General features: G+C 50.3%; 1 long non-coding RNA gene across 1 annotated transcript; it reads right to left on the reverse strand.

Annotated features, from left to right (window-relative positions):
• Positions 1-3,516: 3,516 nt before the first annotated feature.
• On the reverse strand, positions 3,517-9,759 carry LOC102552822 (uncharacterized). The gene is made up of 4 exons (XR_359560.5): positions 8,835-9,759; positions 6,075-6,313; positions 5,403-5,808; positions 3,517-3,779 (listed from the first exon to the last, which is right to left on the reverse strand). It is a non-coding gene; the product is annotated as an uncharacterized LOC102552822 (long non-coding RNA).
• Positions 9,760-19,871: the final 10,112 nt, after the last annotated feature.

Consider the following 19,871-nt stretch of genomic DNA (forward strand, 5'->3'; position numbering starts at 1 on the left):
AAGCTAGTTGGGTGACAGGCAATCCTTCTGCCCTTGTTCCTTTACGTGTGTGTGTGTGTGTGTGTGTGTGTGTGTGTGTGTGTACAAATGTGCATTTGTATTTACTTGAGCATATATGTATTCATATATGCAAATATGCATATATACATATGCATTCACTTGAGCACATATCCGTGCATTCACATATTTTGACGTATGTGCTTTTGCATAATATCAGCAGCATGGCAGGTGCTGTGCTAGCCATGAGAAGCTTGGGGTCCTGAGATGGGAAGGAACTTTCATTTTGGGAGAATCAGAGAGGCCTTTCCGTATCATGCAGAAGGTGCTCTGGAACTGCCCTCTGGTCATGGCCTCCTCCTCCTCCTCTGGAGGACTTCAGGCTTCCTTCCTTTGTGCTGCAGTTTCACTTTTGAAATAAAAGCACATCTCCAGGGAGAGGCCATGAAGGCAAAATTACAATACAGGCAGGGATTGGTTTGTTTTTCCAAAGAAGAATGATCAGGAAGGAATTCTGAAGGAGGACTACATTTGATCAACCTCTGCCAGGGGCTGGGGGTGTGGAGGGGGCTCTTTCCCTCCCCCAGTCACTAGAACCCAGACAAGTCCAGTTCTGTATCTTAGCCAAGGCTGCCCCTGTCATTTTCTGTGCACTCTGCACATGGGGCCAGCTGGGTGCACTGTCCCCTCCCACTGCAGGGAATTTGTAATTTGTGAGTCTGTGGACAGACATTGCCCTGACAATGCAGAAGCTGATGAGTGAGAGTTTCCCAAAGCAGCCGGATGCTGTGCCTGGTGCTGTGACCTGTTCCAGAGGTGAGCTCTCTGCTTCTGGTACAGCCTGTGTCTGCCTCCACAACCTCACATCAGCTTTTTGTGCTGACAGGGGCAGTAGGTACCATTTTCAAAACACAGGCTGCCTGGAGTCTTGGGGTGGGGAGGTCATCGTCACATGACTTTTAGGCAAGTGGCCAGAAGAACTTTACAAAGGATTTTGTTTTGTTTTGTTTTTGGCTTTTTTGAGGCATTCTCTTATATGTAGCTCAGGCTAGGCTTGAACTCACAAACCTCCTGCCTCTGTCTTCTGGATGCTGGTGTCACAGGTGTGCATCACCAAGCCCACAGCTTACAAGAAGTTAGAGCTTCATCCCACATGACCTGGTGCCACTGCTCCTGACCCTGGCTCACATAATGAGTATCTTTGTGGGTGCTGGAAGGATACCAGTGTGGGACCACCTCTAAGCAAGTGACCTGAGCCTCCAGGGTTTGGTGTGTAAGAACTTTAACTCTTGAAAACCTTTCCTGGTAGCCCTCAGCTAATGAGCTGCAAACCCTGGGGTGGGACTTGTACTGCAGACTACATGCATGTGTGTGGTGGTAGGGGGCGGGGTGGGGGTGGGGCACACATGGAAACAGAGAAGGATGTTAGTAACCGGTTTTATCTCTTTGTATTTTATTCCCTTGAGACAGGGTTTCCCACCAAAAGCTAACCATTTCATCTAGACTGGAAGGTCAGTGAGCCCCAAGAATCTGTCTCTGACCCCCAGTGATGGGGCTAGAGGCATGTGCCTCCATCCTAGCCATTTTGTTACATGAGATGTGGGGATTTGAACTCAGGTCCTCAGGTTTGCATATCAAGCACTCTAACCCACTAAGCTATCTCCCTGGCCCCAGCTGACTCTTGAGGGCTTCTAAGGATGAGAGGTGCTCCAGTGAAACGGTCAACACCACCACATCTTGGGACTGATACCCTTGCCACCGCCTTGAAGGGGAGGATTTATGGAAAGAGGAAAGGTCCCACTTAGGGGCCTTGTTTCTCAAAGTACATTTGAGAGACCCAACATGAGAACTGAACTGCGGTTCCCACAACCAATGTCTGTTGGGATGGGACAGGCCCTGGCAGCTACACCAGGAAATGCCTTCACTCTCCAAAGCCAGGCACCCTGGCTTGCGGCCACATCCACCTGAAGGAGTCATAGTGAAATGCAGCTAGGATTAGGGCTTATGCAAACCAGCCAGCCAGTTTGTGTGTACCTTGCTTTACCACACCTGGCTACTAGCCCTATTGTGCAGATGACAGGTTGACAGCAAGGACATCTGTCCCCTCCAGCTCCTTGAGGAACCGTGCCAAGGGTGAACATTCTTTGTCTGACGGCTATAGAGAACTGGCCCAGTGGGGGTGGGTTGGTTCTTCCCACAGTTAGCCACTTTCTCCTTGACTTGCTGGGAAGCCTGTGTGCGGCTAAGTTGTCTTCAATGGGATATTCTCTCGGGGCTTCTTTGAGTGCCTCTGGGCCTCCTCAGTGTCCTAGAGGTGTGCCCAGTCCCCTGCACTTCCTGCACACAACGGACACTGTCAGACCAGGCCATCAACATAGGTGCCCACTGTCCTGGGCTTGCCCTCTGAGAGCCTCGGCTAGACCTCCACTTCTGGTGGAGGCTGGCTGGGCCCTGTGCAAAGCAGGGTCTTCTTTAAGCTGCTGTTGGAAATTCAGTTGAGGAGCAGTGGGCACAGCCCACTGATGACCTCCCTACCCATCTTCTTTAAGAGCGTGCCCACCAAGACCACACTCTTTCCCACCTTCATCCCAGAACCCACTCTACCTCTGAGAACCTTCCTAGACTCACCAAACCCTAAGGTCCAAGCACCCTTGTCTTAGAATGACTTCCAATCAGAGTGAGGTCTTTCTTCACTGTCTGGTTAGCCTTGGGGACCCCCATACTTCTGGGGAGTCGGGTGGAGTTAGTATGCAAAGTATGCAGAAGGTGTCAGGGGACAAGAAAGTCCAGTTTTACAACTGTTAGGTATAACCTGTCCCGTACATGGGGCATGTACATACATAGCATGAAATGTATAGCTCCACCATCCATTGTCATGCAGGTATGGTACATATACACACAGAACACAGTGACAGTCACTACCAGCTCCACATATGCTCTTTAAGTACCTCTGTGCATACCAAGGTGCTGGCCACTGGGAAATCAAGAAGTATAGGAAACGAGGGTAGAACAAGATTCAATGCAGCTCTTCCCATCGCATCCATGTAAAGAAGTCGCCAACGTAAAGATTAACAGAGTACTTCCGAAGCAAAGGGTGGGCATGGCACTCAAGGAAGACGCGAGAGGGCTCTCTCTCTCTCTCCCTCCCTGCCTGCCTGCCTGCGTGCGTGCGTGCGTGCGTGCGTGCGTGCGTGTGTGTGTGTGTGTGTGTGTGTGTGTGTGTGTGTCATGGGCAAGGAGCCACAGGCTGAGGAGCAGAGGCCATTACCTTACAGAGCATTAGTGATCACTTGCTATAGGCCTGGTCCTGAGTCAGACCTTGGGGACTATTAGGGACCAAGGGAAACCACTGTGGCTTAGGGAGAAGAAGAAGGAAGTGTGGCGCACTGGCCAACATTCCAGCTCCTCAGAATGCGGAGGTAAAAGGATCCCAAGCTCGAGGCCTTTATGCAGCACAGAGTAGTTCAGAGGCAGCAGCACTTGCCTAGCATGATCCCCACTACCGCAGACAGCAGCAGCAACAACAAATGCATTTATACAGTGAATTAAAGGAGGCGGGGTACCACTGGCCTGAAGGTCCGCAGGAGAAAAGAAGCAGTAGAGTTGGATTAAGAGACCGTATACTGAGGCCTTTGTCAGTTCCCTGTGGGCTGCAGGGGAAGAGGGCATCTTGAGTAACATCTAGGCAGGCCACGGTGCTTTGGGACTCAGGGACCTTTGCTGCTGGTGCTTGGCTCATGGGAGGCTGCAGGCCCAGACATCCTCTTTCCACACACCTGGATCTGCAAGGGTAACAGGGAGGTTGGAATATCAGCATTGAGTGGTGTTTTCCAGCCTTGTAGCTTGGAATTTTCCAGCCTTTTTGCTCAGGCTGAAAAATCCAGGTGCTAGCAGAGAGGAAACATTTCTAAGATATTGCTGTATCACTGCTTAACATAAATAAACATCCAGGAACCAACAAAGAGGAGAAGCAGGTGCCTGGTCAGACTGCATTTTCTGAAGGCCTGCTCTTCCTTTCTGCCCAGACCCTATGTTCTGAGGCCCAGAGCTTGGGGGAGATGGATCCTCTGAGCAGGTCTGGCAGGTCCAGAGCAGAGCACTTGGCCAGGAGTGTGGAAGCCAGAGATGACTGGAGAAGCTGGAGGGGCTGAGAATTGCTGAAGATCAGCAGTGAAGAGGCTGGAGATGCCCTCAGGGGAATGGAGAACATGCTGAAGAGGCTGGAGAAAATGGCTGTGAGGCTGCCTCACCACCCACGTGCAGAGCAGGCAGAGCAGGGGATCTTTGCTGAGTTAGTTTCATGCTCCTGGGGTGGCCCAAAGGACCCAGAAAGTCATGCTTGAGAAGACTGGGGGGAAGCTAACCTAAGCTGTTCTACTGGGGCAGGCAGAGAAGGCACTCAAGGCTCGGACATAGGACTGTGTCTATACAACAACCTTTGCCTCCCTCCCTCTCACTCTCCCTGTGTTCTGAGTTCCTCAAATAGTAAGAGGAGCCCTGGAGAAGGCAGGGTGGTGATTGACATCCTCCTGACTCGGAGAGCCCATCTTCCTTTGCAATATATTTTATTTACAGGGTTCTCTTGCAGCTAGGGGTTATCAGTCTCATATTCTGGCACAATGAGATTTAGGGAAAAGTCAACGGGGAAGAGACAAACACACACTCCGAGTGTGGGTTCTGAAAGCTGATAAAGAAGAGACCAGGTTAATTGATGTATTGTTACTGCAAGAAAATGAGTCAACTCATAAAGAGGAAATGTTTGTTCTGGCTTATGGGTCTGGAGGCTCCGGGTCACTGGTCCTATTCCTTGGGGCCTGTGAGGAAGCAGCAAGTGATGGAGGAAGCAGGTATCAGAACACACTGCTCACTTTGTAACCAGGCAGAAGGGACTAAGTTCGCACAGCTCCTCTCAAGAGGATGGCCCCTGTGATTTAAGGACAGCGTCTACCATCTCCCAAGAGCACCACGTGAGGACCAAGTTCAAGGCCCACAGGCATTGGCAGACCCTCAGAATCTAAGCGATAGCACCTTTCAGGGCTAAGGGAAGGGTTCAACTTAGAGGTAGGAGATTTGTCTAGCCTCTGTGAGGTAGGAGATTTGTCTGTCTAGCCTCTGTGAGGTAGGAGATTTGTCTGTCTAGCCTCTGTGAGGTAGGAGATTTGTCTGGCCTCTGTGAGGTAGGAGATTTGTCTGTCTAGCCTCTGTGAGGTAGGAGATTTGTCTGGCCTGTGTGAGGCCTGTTGTGTTTGCTTAGTCTTCAGTACCAAAAAAAAAAAAAAAAAAAAATAGACGATGTCGGCAGAAAGAAACACACACACACACACACACACACACACACACACACACACACACACACACACACTAGCATCACAACTTTCTGTTTTTACGCTGGTTTTGCTTCTTACCTTTGAGTGAAGCCATGGTGTCTGGTGCAGGGCAGCCATCTTGCCATCACGTGGTGACAAACATCAGTATTAAAAGTCCTCATAGTCAGCCAACATACAAAGTACTAAGGTTCCGTGTGTCCTCAGATCTTGCTCTGGGTCCTGGCTCCTCAGACAGTCATTGTCCCCAGCTTCCTCGACTATCCTGAGCGCCGTCTTCTTCCCCCCTTCAAACCCCAAACAAGCGTTCTCTCCTGTGGGGGCTGTGTTCCTATGCATAGCACACATCCAAACTGGCCTTTCGCATTGATTTCTTTGTTTCAGAGACGGTGTGCCTTGGAGACTTTATATAAAATGTCACAGGACCTCCATCCTTCATGTTTCCTGACTGGGATGATGTCCTTGGATAGCCATGTTTGGTCCTCATCTGGGAAATTCGTTAGAAAGTAGATTTAGGGAAAGAGACAGTAGGGTTTGGTGGATGGGGAGCTGTCTCTGGGTGTGATGACATGAGAGGGCCTGCCTCCCTCCTGTTTAGTGGCCAGCCAGTTGTTGCTAGCAAAGACAGGAAAGCATGCAGGCTGGGTCTCAGTGCACACGAATTCATGCTCGAGTTCCCGGGCAGGTCCAGGAGGTGACTTCTGAGACACGAGTCCCAGATGTTCCGGGACAGTATTACCTAGCATTACCTACCTTGACCAAATACCTATGTCCATGGGTCCAGATTCAACCCAGGATGTTGAGACTTCAAAGATTTGGCTGAGGGTGTCTCCATTCATCACCCAGACCCGCCCAGGGGTCTTTCTTGGGCCATTATGTGCCAGGGTGGTGTCCATGACACCCAGGTTGGTCTTTCATTCTCGGGGCTCATGGTGTTGAAGAGTGGTTAGCCTGCAGGGCACTTTCCTGTCTTTTATGACTTCACCCCTGTGCTGTAAGAAGGGGAGGATGATGTGATGAGGAAGCCAACCTTTTGATGACTAAGACACCTCTTCTAGACTCCCAAAGCTGGGGGTCATAGAGTAGGAACTGACCCCAATCAGTTTCGCTCGCATGCAAAGAAAGGGCCATGGTCAGGGTCCAGACATTCCCCTGAGGATCAAGGTGGCAAGGCCCAGTGCCCTCTTCCAACAGCCCTGCTTCCCTGACAGATGTCAGAGCCTGCCCAGCTGCTGAGCTCATCAAAATTTGGAATATGATTTATACTTGTCTTGATGAATCGGTAAAGTGAGGGCATTAGGAGAAAGGCAAGTCAAGAGTCTGACGTGTTCATAATCTTTTTTTTTTTTTTTTTTTTTCTGTTTTCCGGAGCTGGGGACCGAACCCAGGGCCTTGCGCTTGCTAGGCAAGTGCTCTACCACTGAGCTAAATCCCCAACCCCATGTGTTCATAATCTTAATCTTTTTTTCCCTCTATCTCTCTTCCTCTCTCCGCATACTATATCTCCATCTTTCCTCACCTCTCTCCATTCTTCACCTCTCTCCACCGATCCCTTTCTCTCTCTTTTTAAAATGTATTTTATATGCATAATCTGTATGTGTGCCTGTATATGGTGTCTGTGGATGTCAGAAGAGGGTGTCAGATCTCCTGGGTCTTCAATTAAGGATGGTTGTGAACTACCGTGTGGGTGCTGGGAATCGAACCTAGGTCCTCTGGGAGAGCAGCAGGTGCACGGGACTGCTCTACCACCTGTCGCCTTCTTTTCCGGTCCTTATGCCCATCCTCCTCTTTGTCTTTCCATTTCTTATCTCTTTTCATCTCTATTTCTTTATGGAGTCTTTTCCTCTCCCCTTACGTACCTCCTCCTCTCTTTCCTCTCCCCTCTTCTTTCCCTCCCTTCCTCTTCTCCCACCCAGGTGTCAATCTCCAGCCCTGCTTCCCCCTCCTCTCCCTACCTCTTACTTCAAGTACTCAGGAATTCCGCCAGGGGCTAAGCTACATTGGGGGGGGGGTACACAGCTCTCAGGGTTTATTTACCGAAACAACACTCTGTATTACCAGGACTTGAGCACCGCGAAAACTGACTGTTTACGTTTATGTGGCCATTGATCTTTAATCTGAGTCTGCCTGGAGGTTTCCTATAACACCAGGACTCCCTGGCCTTAGATGTGATTGCACACCGGAGTGAGTGGCGGCCCAGGCTGCTCTTTTCTCATCGGAGCAGCTGAAATGGTTGTATGGTGGGTGGAAAGTGCTGAGGTGTGGGTTCTATAAATAGCTGAGCTCCGTGGCGCGGTCTCCTCGGGGTGCCGGGCGGCACGGATCTGGGGATGGGGTGCGAGCTGCAGTCGCGGGGGAGGCTGCTATCTATAGCGCGCTATTTTTAGCTGCATCAGCCGAGGAACCTGACAGCCGGTTAATGACTGCCACCCGCCGCGCGTCTGCGCGCCGGGGCTCTGGCACGCCAGGAGCAGCTGCGCCATGCTCAAAGTTGTTGCCTCTGAAAAGGCCTCTCCCTGGGAAGCAGGGCTGTTGGAGGAAGGCACTGGGCCTTGCCACCCTGATCCTCAGGGGAATGTCCGGGCTCTAACCACCGGCCCCTTCTTTGCAAGTTGTGCAACCTGGAGGGAGACTGGAGAGAGGGGTTGGGGTGAGGGGCTGAGGTGGGCAGGACACAACAGGAGGCAGACCTGAGAGTCAGAGCACTCTCCTTGAGCCCTGGGGAGGTCAGACACCTGGCCAGAAGACTGGGTGCAGCCACCTGGACTCGGAGATCGTGATTTCCATAGGGAACAGTCGTGCAGTTTGGAAATAAGATGCCCTTGAGAGGCGTGCTGTCATGGTTTTATAGACGCAGCGGTGCTGTGCACACGGAGGCTGAGTGACCTGCTCAGGGACACAGAGCCTGCCACCTGTCTTTGTACCCCTGTCTTTGCAGCTGCAGCCCCTTGTCAAGGGCCTGGTGACAGTGACACTCTGTGAACAGACCTGGAGATGAGTTCCTTTATTGGGTCCCACAGCCTCCAAGCTAAAGGCCACCAGCCCATCATTCAGATGGAGTGGCCTGAAAGGGCCAGGGCCCCTGGCGGGGGAGACCAGTAGCCTTTTCACACAGGGAAGAGGGTGAACATGAAGTCTGTGTCCGTGGAGCCCCTCTGACAATCCTCCCCCATGGCACTGAGGGCCTGATGGGTACAGCAAGCAGCCGGGCTTGGTCACAGTTCTGAGCCCTATATTATACAGATTGGCTCAGAGTCCTCCTTTCCATCAGGCAAATGGATGCTACCCTGGCTTTAAAGACGGAGAAGAGACATGGAGAGGTTAAGTCATCTACTTAGGAAAGAGGGATTGAAACTGGGATCATCTGGCCATTTACCATCTGTAACCCGGGAATCCACATAAGTCCCATTTGAATCAACCCAGTGTGGTCAGATTCAAAGGGTCTGAGACTCAGTACAGACTTCCCTTCTCCCAGGTCCCTCTAAACCTCACAGTCCAAGACCAGATTCCTACCTGCTGATGCCCATGGTGTTGATGGGCCTTGGTATCCATAGCAACCAGCAGTGCCGTGGTCCAGACTCATGGGCTTTATGGTATTCCTAGTCACTCAGGCATCCTTTGGTCACTCTCTGGCAGACACTGGGGGTGAAATTGTTCTGAAATTTCTCATGCTTTTGACCCTCTTCTCTAAAGACCAGAAGACTAAACACTTGGTTTGTCTGAAGGCCAAGCAGCTGGAAGTGTCCCACGAAATGTAAATAGTTCTGCGTGCTAGCGGCATCCCATTTTCTTCTTCTCTCTGCCTGGGAGGAAACTAGATCTCCAGAGCTTTAGCAGCTGTCTTCTCCCATGAGGGGAGACCAGGAAATTGGCAGACAACTCTTGATAGCATCATGTTGCGGAGTCTAGAAGTGACCTTCTCGTCTTGGGAAAATACACAGGCTCTCTGCTTATGTTATCCACGCTCCATCTCTTATGCTCAAAAGCATTGCTAACATAGGCGATGGTTTGAGTTTGAGGTCCATGCATGTGGAATCAGTTTGCAAAGCATAAAGAGGAGAGACAGAGTCCCAGTTTGGCTTGGCTGTTGCCAGTCTCCACTTTAGGCAAGGAATCCAAACGGTCCTATGGCAGGAAAAACTGGGTAAGTTCTCAGCGCTGTTTGGCTAAGGGACAGTCTCAGGGACAGGATGGCCGGTTTGTCATCCCTGGATGTAGCACTGACAGTCTCATATCCAGGGGGAACTTCCCAGATCTGGTCACACCAGGGTCATTGGTCATCCTTCCTGCCTTCCCGGGACACAAAGACCCTCCTTCAGCTCCAGTACCTGCTCTGCTCGAGGATCGAGGATCAGGGTTGCAGTTGCTAGCTATCCCCACAAGGCCCAACTACTTCCTGCCGGAAGCTCCATCTGCTGCCACAATGAGCCAGCATTTCAGCTGATGAAATGGACCAGTGGCTGTGAGAGGCTTGCAGCTGCCGCGCTTCTTTTTCCAAGAAAGAAGAGCAAGGGAATCTGCCTTTAGTGTAAGGGAGGCCTAAGGGGTAGGTGTCCAGCCCAGAGTCAGTCTCTAAGCACAGAGCACATGAGGAAAACTCACAGGGCTAGCCTTTGGCTCTGTCCTTGTTTCTACCCCAGCTGCTAACTCCATCTTTTGGCTCCTTCTCCTTCTTCTCCCCCATTCTACTTCAGCCCCACACAGCCAGCGACTGACAGCATCTACCCTTTCTCTGTGCTTTTACTACCTAAGACTTCTATTCTCTGTGGTCAGCTGAGGTCCGGAAGCATTAAGTGGAAAAATCCAGGGATCAAAAGCTCTTGCACCTGGAGTGATGGCTGGGTTGGTTAAGGGCCTGAGGTGTAAGCACTAGGACTGGAGTTAGCCCCCTAGCATCCACAGGAAAAGCTGGGCGTGGTGACATTCATTTGCAACCCCAGTGCTTGGGGGCTGGAGATGGGTGGTCACCGAGGCTCAGGGCGATCCAGTCTAGCTTTGTGGGTGAGTTCCAGATGAACCAGAGACCCTGTCTCAAAGGAGACAGACTGTTCCTGAGGATGCTACTCAAGGCAATCCTTTGGCCTCCACATGCATTCGTGCACACACAAACCTGCACATAGGCATGCCCATAAAAACAAACAAACAAACAAACAAACAAACAAAAACCATGTTAAATTGCTTGCTTTTCTGAGCAGCGTGATGATGAATTTCACACTGCTTTTGGGCATTTTGCCCGGGTATGAGACCTTTTTTGGGGGGGTGGGTCTGGTGTATCCACATTGTATACGTTGCCCTCCCCTTGGTTGTAGGCAGTCACAGGATGAGACTGTGTTCAAGGAAGTCTTACTCCATTTCGTGCTGACCCCAACTATACAAGCAGTGCCACCGGCAGTTCCTACAGGCCAGCGAGAACCAAACAGTGCTTCTGTTAAGGGGAAAGATGAAAGCTGTCTACTTAACAAGGAAAGAAAAACGCATGCAGAGGCCACTGAGATCTCTTTGATTGAATTTCCCTTTGATTGGAGAAAGTGTGAAGGACAAAGAGATATATACCTCTTTTGCAGTCATACCTCAAACTGTGATGGTTCTAGGCACATCCCGTGGTGAGCGCCCTGCTAAGGCGGAAGTGACATTGTCGGCAGGAGTAGAGGGAAACGTGTGTGTGTGTGTGTGTGTGTGTGTGTGTGTGTGTGTGTGTGTGTGTGTGTGTAGTTCAGTGCTGTCTGGTTTCAGGTCCCCTGCAGCCAAGAGGCACCTTCTACCTGCTCACCTCTTTCATTTCAACAGCACGGGCTGTTCCACAGAGAGCTCTCATGTGTGCCATTTCCAGATTCTTCCAACTGCTTTAGCAGGAGGTTATTAATTGCTCCCTTCTCCAGATGAGAAAACTGAAGGGCAGAAAATCAACTAACTGCGCCGAGTGAATCCAATTTCTGCCTGCCCCGCCTTAGGCCAGAGGGGAGGTTCTGGCTGGGTTCTCAGACGCAGCACAGTTGGATTTCCATGCTGCCTCTTTCCTCACAGTGTGGCTTTGCCTCTGTGGTCCTCTCAGCCTCAGGAACAGGTTAGAAGGCTCATCTGGAGTTCCCAAGACAGCCTGGCACTCAGCAGGGACTCGGCGCACGGCCTCTCTTTTCTCTCCCCCCACCCCGACCCCCATGCTTCAATTTTAATCAGCTCCCCAGGAACTAGAAGTCTTTTGATGATGACAGCTAAGGCCACATGCCCAGCACTGTTCAGAACGATTCATCATCTTGTCCCACGAGGGTCACACTACTTAAACCCCATCCACAGATATGGAAACGGAGGCACAGGGAGGCCAAGTACCTTGCTCAAGTCTCAGGGCTCCAGGATCACAGATGCAAGCTGCCAGCTCTGAGAGGCATGGTCTCAACCTCTCAGGCTCTGCCTTACAGAGCTCCCAGTGCGGCCTGATGGGAGGCTGCAGGGCTCCTAAGCTAGACACCTGTCCAGCCCAATCGATGGGAGGCCTCAGGGCTCCTAAGCTAGACACCCTTCCAGCCCCATCTGCCTTGAACTGCTCTTAGATGGGTGATGTGCTTCTCGAAGTCACCACAGTGTGCTGTAGCCCTTTAGATGTGTATTGGTTTCTTATGGCCAATGAAGCAAAGGCCTAAACACATAATGGCTCAACCTAGCACAGATGTTTGACCTGATGTTTTCCAAGGTCAGAAAGCCTCACTGGGTCTACACTGGCTAATGCTAAGGTATTGGTAGGGTTGGAGACTTTCTTTGCCTGCTTTAGCTTCCTGAATTCCTTGGCTTGTGGTCCCCTCCTCTCATATCAGCAACACTTACAGATCTTTGTTCCCTGCCCTCTTTCCATCCTTCACGTGAATCCTGTGACCATCCATCATCCGGGATTCTTCTTGTCTCGAGATGGGTGGCCACATCTCTGGAACCTCCGTTGTTCACAAGGTGACATGTTCACAGATTCCGAGGATTCGGATACAGACAGCTTTGGTGCCCATCTTTCAAATCCTGCCTCTGTTCTTTGTAGCCTCTGGGCTTTGGTTTCTTCCTCTGGAAAGTGAGTGGATCGTGAAGCTGGTGGAATCACTCACCTGTTAGAATTGTAGAGGATGATACATATTTGACTGCTTTGAAGATTCTGGGGACACAGACTTCTGTTTAGTACAATGGTTCAGAAGGACACAGCCTGGGTCAGGCCAACCTGGCCGATATAAGGGATTCTTGCTGCCTGCAGCTTAGAAACCCCAAGTGTGTGATTGCCTGCTCTTCCTCTCATCTAAACCATGGTGGGTGGGCCACTCTCTCCAGCCATTTGTTTGAGCGAGGCTCTCAGCTACTGCCCAGAGCCTGTGCCTGACTGAGGGAGGGATGCATGACAGGAGATACAAGAGAAATCAATCTGCTTCCCGGGGATAGCACTTGGCTCGGGAGTAGACACCCAGGAGCTTCCAGAGACACAGCAGCATACCTTATCAAAGTCCATAAAAAGCACACTGGTTGTCCTTGTCCTTGTCCACAACAGGAGGTTGGGGTGGCCATCTTTCCTGAATTAGTGTTCTTCCTGTTGCTGTAACTAAATACCTGACAAGAAGCACTTAAAGGAGGGTTTATTTGGGCTTACAGTTGAGGGTTCACAGTCCATCACAGCTGGGAAAGTATAAAGGCCAGGGCACCGCTCCAGGAGTGGGGCATCTGTCAGAGTGCTCCAGTCAGGAAGCAGTGAGCTCGGCTAGCTGTTTGCTTCTCATACAGTCAAGACTCACAGCTGATGAACAGTGCTTCCACCCCACATTGAGGGGTGGGTCGTCCCACCTCAATTAATCTAGAAGCCACGACACAGACACATCCAGAGGCTTGTCTCCTAGGTGGTTTTACTCTTTCGAGCTCTAGTCATTATTAACTATACTAATTTCTACTTTGCAGATGGAAAAGCTGGGCCCAGAGAGGACCTTGTTGCAGGTCACCACAGCTCAGAGTAACATTATTGATACCGAAAGGTGGTCACCACTAGTCTTTACTGCCATTCTGGTCTCAACTCTCTTGTTTCCATCCAGGGACATTTGCATTTGAACAAGACTTGTCAGTCATAGCATCTCTGTAGCAACAAAAAGATGCACAGAGCACAGGAGGGGCAGGAGGAAAAGGAGGAGACATTTAGAGCGGACCCGATGTGGGGCTGTATGAGGACCCAGTTGACTTTGTACAGTTGGGGTGTGGGGGGCCTGAGAAGGGAGAGCTGATGCTCTGAGGTCAGGCCTGTTTGTAGATGGCTTGGGGCCTTTCTGATCAGCATGGAAAAGGTTATTATGGTCCCTGCTGAAGTCGATGCCAGACTCAGTAGTTCATCCAGCTAACCTTGGACAGTGGGCTTTCTGTAGGCTGGAGCCAAATGTGGGGTTGGTGAGAGAAGGGGGCGGGGCATTGTTCCCTCCTGAACTTTGTGTGTGTGTGTGTGTGTGTGTGTGTGAGTGTGTGTGTGAGTGTGCATGTGTGTGTCTGTGTGTGAGTGTGTGAGTGTGAGTGTGTGTGAGTGTGCATGTGTGTGTCTGTGTGTGTGTTTGTGTGTGTGTGTCTGTGTGTGTGTGAGAGTGTGAGTGTGTGTGTGTCTGTGTGTATGTGAGTGTGTGTGCGTGAGTGTGTGTTGGCGTGGGCAAGCAGACTCCCCTCTACCTTGGGACACAGTGTTCTCTCCCCTCCCTAAGAAACGAGGGTCCTATGTCTTAGAGCCCCTTGCACTGGGAACGCTGAGTCTGATTACTTTTATCCAGCACCATCTTTCAGGTTGTTTGCAGCAGGGAGACCTTTACTTTCGTCAGCTTATAGGTTTATGCGTCTCCTATTAAAGTGATTATTTCCCCTGTCAGGGTTTGTTCAGTGTGATACATAGCATCTACCCGGGCCTGCTGCTGTCATCTTTGTGGGACTTTGGAGACATTAGTACCGACTCTGCGGCAGTCCCTGTGCTGTTACCAAACAGTCCCATCAGCCTAAGTCAAGAGACAAGCATGCTCTATCAGTGTCCACGGGGCTGTATAGGGCTCACATTACCTTACAGACAGGGTAGAGTCCCAATCTCCTCTTAGCCCTGGCAGGATGGGGACACAGAGACAGCTTGAGACAACCTGACAAGCTGACCTCAGCCCCAAGCCATCAGGAGACACTGATCTTAGGTTTCATGTTGATTTGGTTTTGGCTTTTGTTACTGTTGCTAATAGACATACCATAGACTGCACAAGCTCTGACTAAAAGAGGCCATTTGGGGCTCGCAGCTCTGAGATAAGATCAAAGGGCTTCATTTGGCGATGGGCTTCTTGACAGCAAGCTCCTAAGTGGACACAGAGCGTAGCAGGGCAAACATATGGAACATGGGCACACATGTCTTGTCTCTGTCTCTCTCCTCTTACACAATCACCAGAATGCAACAATGGTGGCTCTCCTGCTAGCACCTGGTCAGTTCTCATTGCCTGGAAGCCCTGCCTGCAAACACTGGGCTTAGGTGAGGTGTCTGATCTCCTAATTCCTTACTGGGCTCTGGGAGAGATAACGCATGTTCAAAGTGAATCATATATTGAAGATGTGGGGGTGAAAAGATGACACATCATTTTTTATTTAGCTTTTATTGATTCTTTGTGAATTTCACATGACACACCCCAACCCTTCTCATCTCCCTGTCTGTTTATACCCCATTCTCTGCCCTTGTAACCTTCTCCCCCAAAAAGAAGAGAAGAAGACTTGATGTGGCAGCTGCAGTGTGTCACAGTGTGTCCCACAGTGTACCCTTTGTCCACACTTCTTTACTTGCAAGTATTCATGGCAATGAATGAGTTCATAGGTCTGGTTCAAGGCCTCTGGCTTCGGCTGCACTATCAACATTGGATCCTCACCAGGACTCCTCCCGGATATCCTGTTGTGGCCCTGTGTCATGGAGATCCTACAGCTTTGGATTTTGGATCCGCAGGACTGACCCTTTCACACACCCCAGTAATTCACAGATGATGTCGATGTTGCCCTGAATCTGGGCCTGGGAGGTAGCTGAGCTGTCAGCCCGCCAGCTCTCCTACTTCCACACCACTGGGGCCAGCTCTCCAGCACTGCCCTGGCCAGCTCACCCATTGCTACAGCCTGGCAGAGGCAGAGACAGTTCTCCTGCTCTCAGGGCCAGCTCTCCTGCCTGCCACAGGTGGTGAGGGGCAGGGTGGGAGCAGAGCATCTCTCTCTGTCTCTCCTCCTCTCTCTCTCTCTCTCTCTCTCTCTCTCTCTCTCTCTCTCTCTCCCTCCCTCCCTCCCTCCCTCCCTCCTTGAGACCACTTCAGGGCAGATGAGTAGCAGTACCAGTTTTCCCTCTCAGACCCTCGGTGCCAGCTCACTGCAACCCCACAACCCTGGCAATGAGAGCCAGCTCTCCCAAATGCTGCAGTCGGTGAGGGGCAGGGGACCATATATCTATTGATTAGGTGCTTGGAGGACTTTGTGTGGTGACTGTAAGGCAGGCAGAAAGGACTGCTCAAAGTTGTCTGATGTCGGAAGGGAAGACGGAGAAGGCACAAGCCTTCTGTGATTTCAGTAACCTATCAGCGTTTAACAGGCAAACGTGTAGGGCTAGCTTTTATCCATCTCCCAGAGGTTGAGCATTTCCTGTGCTCTGGCCAGATATGCATGGGGTTCTGGCCAGATATGCATGGGTTTCTGGCCAGCACCTGGCCACAGGTCTTAAGTCAGCCACAGGTCTGACTTTGAAAGGACTGCCACAGTTCTTAGGATTTGTTTTTGAGACATGGTCTTCCCACATAGTTCAGGCTTCTCTCCCGCCCGCCCCCATGTATGCGTCTGTCTGTCTCTGTCTTTTTTGCTGTGTGTATTTGTGTGTGTGTGTGTGTGTGTGTGTGTGTGTGTGTTTGTTGGTCTGTCTATCTGTCTCTCTGTGTGTGTCTATCTGCCTGTCTCTGTCTTTTTCAGTGTGTGCTTGTGTTTATGTCTGTCTGTCTATCTGTCTATCTGTCTTTTTTGGTGTGTGTGTTTGTCTCTCTCTGTCTCTCTCGCTCTGTGTGTTTATGTGTGTGTGTGTGTCTGTCTGTCTCTGTGTGTGTGTGTCTCTGTCTCTATCTCTCTCTATATATGTCTGTCTGTCTGAGGCTGGCCTGGAGCTAGTGGTGTCTCAGCCTTCCAGGCTCTGGGATTACAGACCTAAGCAACCATACATACACCACCTCAAATTCTTTTATTTCATGTGAACTCCAGGAACATTGTGACTCTCGCAGCAGCTGCTAGGAATTATTGTTGGTTGGTGGAATGAGGAGTGGGCGGACAAATGTGGACTGTCTCATAGGATGCCTGCCCTTGTAGGACGAGGGTTTAAGAACCCATAGTCTGGAGCTTACAAAGTTAGCTGTCAGTTAAAGTCACCTGCTGGGAAGCCTTTTAAATCAGGTCAATCACTTCCTGGCTCTATTCCCAGAGATCAGCTTTGTTGGGGGTTACTGGAAGCAGTTCATTGGCCTGCTGCTGAATGCAGCCTGGGTGTTGGGGTTTTAGAAGTTTCTGGGTTCTCGCACAAGTTAGAATTTGAAGAACCCCGCAGTGGCTCAAACTCAGGTTTGGCCCTTTGAGTTGTGTGATATCAAGCAAGTTACTTAAGCTCTCTGAGCCTGTTTCCTTCTCTGTGGAATCATACATCTGTTCAGGTCTTGGGCCTGTAATGAATTAGTCATGACTCTCTTAGAAAAGTGCCTGCCAGAAGGAAGTGCTCAAGTAATTGTTAGACTGGTTGCATTCTTTTTCAGCGTTGTTCTTCACAAGACTTTTTAGTTTGATTTTGCAGACATTCGCTGAGTTCCGATCAAGGTGTCTCTCTGCTGCCTTGGAGAGTTCCTGTTACCTCTCCTGTCACTGATGGGCTGAAGTGTGCCACTGAAATTTTTGCCTTGAATGAACCTTTCTTGCCAGACAGCATTACAATTCCTGAGAAGACAGAGGGGACAGACCTTGATCTTGCTTCCAGAACAAGTTGTAGGAATGGCTGTGGGGCTGTCTTGCTGACACACGTCTGCGTGGGTGATGGCAGCCATCCAGGAGCTTGTCAGCAGAGCCTGGGGTCATTTGTACAGCAGGAACCTGAGGTCACACCTCCATCCTGCCTAACGATCTTTATCCTTCGCATTGGCCATGGACTCTCTGCAGGATGTGGAAGCCCAGAGAGACCTGTGGATCCCTTTGAGGATGAAGCTTTAGGTTTGTAAAATTCCCACTCTTACAGAGAAAAGCAATCAGACTAAAGTACAGTCATAAACGTATTGGGAACGGATTATGTGATGATGTGGACACATCATCACTAACATCTTAAACAAGGCTAACAGTAACAGGATGACAGACATCCTTGATCTCTGCTAGTCCTCTCATACTGCTCTGCCTTAGGGTCTCTATTGCTGTAAAGAGACCTTATGACTATGGCAACTGCTCTATGTGGAAACATTTAAATGGGGGTGGCTTACAGTCCACTATCATTAGGGCAGGAAGCATGGCATCATGAAGGCAGACATAGTGCCAGAGAAATCGCTAAGAGTTCCACATCTGGATCAGCAGGAAGAGAGAGTGACACTAGGCTGGCTTGAGCCTCTGAAACCTCAAAGCCCATCCCCAGTGACCAACTTCCTCCAACAGTGCCTCACATACTCCAACAAGGCCACACCTCCTCCTCCTCCTCCTCCTGGGCCTATTGGGGGGTGGGGGTCGTCATTCAAACCACTCCTGGCTCTGACTGTTGCTTCATTTATCATGAAATTCAGTGCTAAAGTTCAGTTCCTGGGCATAGACATGAAGATGCTAAAGTTTCCCACCGCGTACCCTAATGGCTCCTTAAGCTCCATGGCCCTCTGGGTGTGCAGCTGGCTACTGTTGAGACCAAGCCCGCTTAGCTTAGGAGAAAAACCCGCCACGAACAGGGTTCATTGCTGGTTTTGGTGTTGCTGTGTGGTGAGAATTCCCCAATTTTGGAGTATAAGAATAAGTTTTTGTTTTAATCCCCGTTGTGGGGATATGGGGCTGCTTCGTAGCAGCTGACTATGATTTGCGCCATGCTCTAGCAGAGGCATGGTTTTGCCAGCTACAGATAGTTTCTGTGCTTGTGTGACATTTGGGATTCTGCAACTTTTCAGAAGGTTTATAAATGCTAAGGCCCCAGAGGTGGGGGTGGGGGTGGGTGGTTGTTGGGGGAGTCAGTTCTGACTTGTTAATTGTGGTAGTCAAAGAAGAAATGAGAAGAAAGAAATTAGATTCAGGGCTCTCCCCCCACCCCCCTCTATCCTTATTTCTCTCCTATCTAGTGTTAGGTGGGTTAAAGGCTGGGAAAAGGAAGAACCCACAAACTAGCAAAGACTGGCTGCATTGCTGTACTAAAAGACTGCCAACCACAGTGGCAGAGGTATGCATCTATCTGGCCAGGGCTCAGCATGGTGGCTTTCTGTTGTTCTTGCACACGCTTCTTCTTAGATAAAGTAGCACTGGCTGGTCTTCCTGAGGTCTGGGTTTGGATGTCCCACAGTGTTGCTTCTGAAACTTTGTATCGATTGAAACCATCCTGTCTAACTCGCTGTGTCTTCGTCCGTTTTATTTCTCTGTGAAAAGTCAACTTACAGAGAGGACATTTATTCTGGTTAACGCTTTTGTGGGTGGTTGGGATGAGAATGTTCCCCATAGGTTTAGATGTTTGAACTCTTGGACCCTAGTTAATGATGGCACTGTTTGGGAAGGTTCAGGAGGTGTGGCCTTGCTGGAAGAAGTTTGTCAGTGGGGGCGGGCTATACGGTTTGACGGTCTCATGACATTTCCAGTGAGCTCTCAGCTTCCGGTTCTTACTATCCCATCAGCCTTTGCTGCCATGTCTCCCTGTTCTCACAAACTCTTATCTCTCTGGAACCGGAAGCCCAAATAAACCTTTTCTTGTGGTCATGACATTTTTTATCTTAGCAATAGAAAAGTAACCAACACACTGGGTTTCAGTCTGTGGCCACTTGGCCCTGTTGCTTTGGGCCAGGGGTGACACGGGACATCATGGAGTGAGCGTGTGTAGTGGAGGATTGCAGTGGGATTGATTCCCACCTCATGGGCTGGGAAGTATTAAGGTTTGAGTCAGAAATTAAGGTCTTCCCCTCATGTGTCTGGGTATTGTTTCCCTAGCAGCTGCAATGTTTTGAGAGGCTGTGGAGCCTTTAAAAGGAGAGCCTCAGTGGCAGAAGCAGGCCACTCATGGCGGGGAAGGGAGGCTCATATCTACCTCCTCTTCTGGATGTTCTCTGCTTCCTGGCCCACCACAATGGAGCAGCTGCTCCAGAGAGAGGAGCTCTAGTCTGCCTTCTCTGCTCTGAGGGACTGGAACCAAGAGACAAATGAGCCTTCCTCCCTTAAGTTGCTTCAGTATTTTGTCACAGTGTGAAAAGTGACAAAGGCATATAGCAATCCTAACATTTCCTTTAAGAGATGACCCCATTGATGCCATTTCCTCCCACTAGGCCCCACCTCTAGGTAGTCCCACAGGCTGGCGGCCAATTCAGCATGTGCTCC

The sequence above is a fragment of the Rattus norvegicus genome, chromosome 14 (genome assembly GCF_036323735.1).
Source record: "Rattus norvegicus strain BN/NHsdMcwi chromosome 14, GRCr8, whole genome shotgun sequence".
In the NCBI taxonomy this organism is placed as follows: Eukaryota; Metazoa; Chordata; class Mammalia; order Rodentia; family Muridae; genus Rattus; species Rattus norvegicus.